Source organism: Gorilla gorilla, chromosome 18 (assembly GCF_029281585.2).
Source record: "Gorilla gorilla gorilla isolate KB3781 chromosome 18, NHGRI_mGorGor1-v2.1_pri, whole genome shotgun sequence".
Taxonomy (NCBI): Eukaryota; Metazoa; Chordata; class Mammalia; order Primates; family Hominidae; genus Gorilla; species Gorilla gorilla.
Genome location: NC_073242.2, coordinates 6,315,485 through 6,320,047, shown reverse-complemented (window position 1 = coordinate 6,320,047; position 4,563 = coordinate 6,315,485).

Sequence of the window (4,563 nt, the reverse complement as noted above, 5' to 3'; positions counted from 1 at the left end):
TGTCCCGCCCACAGGTCCGCCCTGGTAGAGCGCCGCTCCGGCGTCACGCGGTAGGCGGAAGTTCCGGTCCCGAAAAGCAGGAGGCTGGGCCCGCTTCCGGCGGGAGCGGAACACGGGGTGATCTGGGCACTAACGCTGATGGGGAGCAGCGGACATCAGCCTCGACCTCACACGAGCGGTGCACGAGCGCCTGATCCAGACCTCGACCCTAGCCTTCACCCCCACCCTGACTCCAGTTCATGAACTGGTCAAAGGAAGAGCCATGCCAGCAAACGTCTACACTGTACATGCTTTTTATTACAAGACTACGGAGCATAGGAGGAAAATTCATCATCTGGTAACTACACCTAAAGCACGAATATTTGGGGGGAAAAAAAGAACAGATTCATTAAATTATATGATTAAATCATTGACCGAATAGAAAATTTATATAATAAGGGCGGGGCCTGGTGGCTCACGCCTGTAATCCCAGCACTTTAGGAGGCCAAGGCGGGAGGATCAGGCGGTCAGGAGATCGAGACCATGCTGGCCAACATGGTGAGGCCCCGTCTCCACTGAAAATACAAAAATTAGCCTGGCGCGGTGGTGGGCGCCGGTAATCCAAGCTACTCGGGAGGCTGCGGCAGGAGAATGGCGTGAACCCGGGAGGCAGAGGTTGCAGTGAGCTGAGATCTCACCACTGCACTCCAGCCTGGTGATAGGGTGAGACTCTGTCTCAAAAAAAAAAAAAAGAAAATTTATGAAATAAAGCCAGAAAAAAGTTGTAAAATATATAGTAATTATTCACATTCAAGGCTGTATATCAATACATATAACAACGTGGCCCCGAACATGAATTCAATACAAATAATTCATATATTAGAATTTAGGCCGGGCGCAGCGGCTCATGTCTGTAATCCCAACACTTTGGGAGGCCAAGGTGGGTGGATCACGAGGTCAGGAGTTCAGCATCAGCCTGGCCAAGATGGTAAATCTCCGTCTCTACCAAAAATACAAAAAATTAGCCAGACGTGGTTGTGGGCGCTCGTAATCCCAGCTACTCGGAGGCTGAGGCAGAGAATTGCTTAAACCCAGCAGGCGGAGGTTGCAGGTAGCCGAGATCAGGCCACTGCACTCTAGCCTGGGCGACAGAGTCAGACTCCGTCTCAAGAAAAAAAAAGAATTTAAATAACAGGCTGAACTAGAGGCCAACAATAGCCAGCAAACAACCTTCTATAAGATTAAAAACACAAAAGTGTATATCCTAATACCATTGTATTGTTTGTTTTCTTAAGTTATTTTAATTTTTGCTTTGCCTGTACATCACAGTTACAGCTACAGACCAGGTAGAGAATATTATGCATGTTCTGACTGCCACCCACCTGAAAGACGTACTAGTCATTTATCCTATTTTATGTTGTGAAGGAACAGCTACAGCAGCTCTAAATACTGTAACAATTTAATTTTGCCAACATCCAACTTACAGTCGTAATAGAGGCTTTTACCAGCACAATGACCCCTATTCGTAGTCATTCTGCCAGATGGTTAGGCTATGTGGGTTACACAGCTTAAAAAAGGTCTGCCTTTTGTAAAAAGTTCTCTGTACATAGTTTGGTGTTTCTTCATATGGAAGAAATGAGTTACGGGGAAAATTCAGGTACACACGTACGCTCGTTCAGTTGCTCACCACAGCCATCTCAACAGATGAAAGCACTCTTTGTTGGAAACAGCTTCCTCCTCACACCAGTTCTCCACAGGCAGCCTCATCTACAACCCTGCCATTTTGGGCCAGAAGTGGTGGCCCCTCAGAGGCTCTGAAGTGCCTCCAGCCCCGATTCAGGCACTTGCCACGTGTGCTGAGTAAGAAGGGACCCCACCCAGTGAGTCAACATAGGCTCATGTCAGGTTTGAAAATAACTGGGGAAAAGTGTACGACAACATCCTCCAGAACATAGGACCTTCACCGTATTCTCACAGCAGCTGCAATCTCTGAAGTCTCAGCAGTGAGCACCCCGGGTCTGTCAACCAGCCAGGCGAGGGGGGCCTTAGGCTTCAGAGGAGGGCAAGAAACCAAATTCCATGCAATTTGGCCATAATCTCTGGTAGAGTGAAGCAGCACTGAACGTGGTGCCTAGAAAAACCTCCTGCACGTTTCCCTGCACAATCAATGGACCCCAACTAAAGTGGAGAAATGAATCCAACCAAATTTGGGTGGTCTGGACTTGCCGCCAGCCAGGCAATCTGCAACACTGTGGGCAGGGAGTTGGGGGGGGGGCCTGAAATCTACACCAGCTGGGACAACCACACCCTACAATGAAAAAGCCAGCCTGGCTGCTGGGCTCTTCTGAAGCACTAAGACCTGAAGGGGGGTGGAAGGGGGAGACAAATGCACTCTTGTAAAACCCAATCAGCTACGTGGTTTTTTTCAAGTAGAGGCTTTGCTCTGCTACTGATTCCAAATGGCCTAATGTACTTTCTGAGTCTATAAACTTAATTACAGATCACTCACTAAGCATGTGGCAAGGTCAGTTCAACACTTGTTATCTCTGCTGACTGTGCAGATGCAAATTCAGTACCATTGTGGACACGAAGTAGAAGATTCTGAAAATATTGCCAAGTGCTTGAAAGCCACGGCAGCAGGGAGGGCAGAGAGCTGACGTGCAGGCAGAGCCAGGTTCCTGCAACCAAAACAAGGAAATTGGCTCTTGGAAACAATCGGCCACAAATGGAATGCAGTAGTGACATCCTCTTAGCATTTAAATGAAGAGCGGTCTTATTCAGACATTCTTTGGAACACACGGCTTATCAGAAACTGATTTGTTCAGAATCTGCAGGACACAACTAAAGTGGTTCTGCTACTGGAACTGAGCATCTACACATCAGGTCGAGAGAGAGACAGAAGTATCTTCAAAATGAACAAACTCTTTCACCTCAAAATACCACTTCTAGGCATCTAAGGGGAAAAAAAGTAAGAAATCAGAAGATTTTAAGGATATTCACCACAGCATTATTTAAATATTGCAAAAATCAGAAACCGTCTTAAGTATTTTACAGTAGGGAAATGGTCAGATAAATTATAGTAAATGGACAATGACTAAATACTACAATTGTTAAAAACATGTTTCTGAGAAACTCATGACATGGGAAAATGCTTAAAATATCAAGGGAGAAGACGATGCAAACGGTGTGTGTCGGATGTTCCTATTTTAGTTTAAAAAGTGAACAAATGGCAGGGCAGGATATACGGCAAAATGCTCACAGTGGTCTTCTCTGGCCGGTGAGCCTACAGCTGATCTTGTCAGAGACAAATGTTAGTTTTACTGAGTCACCCAGAGCCCTGTGCTGGTGCCTGGGGGTTTGTTCCATGGGACAGTCTCCACAATTCCTCTGGGGAAGGGCCACAAATCCCACAGTGTGACCCAAGAGGGCTGGAGTAGGCGGAGTCCCCAGTGGCTGTGGCATGACCAGCCATCTCTCTCAAAACAATTGTTAACAAGCCTTCCGCAAGTTAAGGTCCCACATGGTAGCCGTGGTACAGAGGCATTTCTCTAGGGTGGAGACGCTTGTGCTCTACACCAGGACTGCTCACCGCCCTGGCTGGGGCCAAAGAGGGGAGAAAGGAATCCCTCAGAAGCCAGCCCCCAACTGTGTCCCAGAGAAGGGCAGGGCACCTGGGACACCTAGGCCGGCAGCGACCACAGCCTCCCTCCACTTTGTGCCGAGAAGCCACACAGAGTGTGGTCCCAACATTCCACCTGTCCTTGCCCATGTGTGGGGAGGTACATGGCCCCAGGTCTATTAAACAGCAGGGGAAATCTTCCTCATCTTGGATAAACCCACAACTGTAATTCCACGTTAAGCGTGTCTATGTGCACACATGGTACCCCACGTTCTACTGTAGAATGTAAGGTGCCTGCGTGCCAGGTGATGGCTCTAAGGATGTGCTAGAGAAAACCGGAGTAGACATGAGCAAGCACAGGGTAAGGAAAGAAAACACACGTGCCTTTCAAAAGGGAAGAGCAAGGGGCTGGGTGAGGAGAAAGGTGACCCACAGAAGGGCTTGGCTGTCACCTCAGGCAATGGCATCATTTCGGCTGGCGGCTGCCAGCTCTGGCTCTGAGCCCGTAGTTCTGTGGCTTTGGAGGTTAAGATGGAGCTTGTCAGTGATGCCCAGGAGGTGGTGGTTCTATCCAGAGGAAGAACGCATGGAAGAGTCTCCCCAAGCAGCCCAGCCGAGTGCTCCAATTAAAGCCACGTCCCTGCTCCACTTGTTTCCCTATAACCAGACGCCCTGAGAGATCTGAGAGAGCCACTCTCTTACATGGAGACACAGGATGTTCTGAGATGGGTAAAATAGCTGATGAGGAGGAGGAAGCCTGAACAGAAATTCCTGAAAGGGCTAAGAGAGACTCCCCAACACAGCCAAGCCTTTCCAAAAGCCAGGAGGAGGAGAGAGGACTCCGACTCTGGCCACAGGCCCAGGGCAACGTGCTGAGCCCCGGAGTGTCCTGTTCCCTGGGGCCCCAGGGCAGGTGCAGCCCAGCTCACCCCAGCTCACGATCACAGGCTCACATGCAGCTGTCA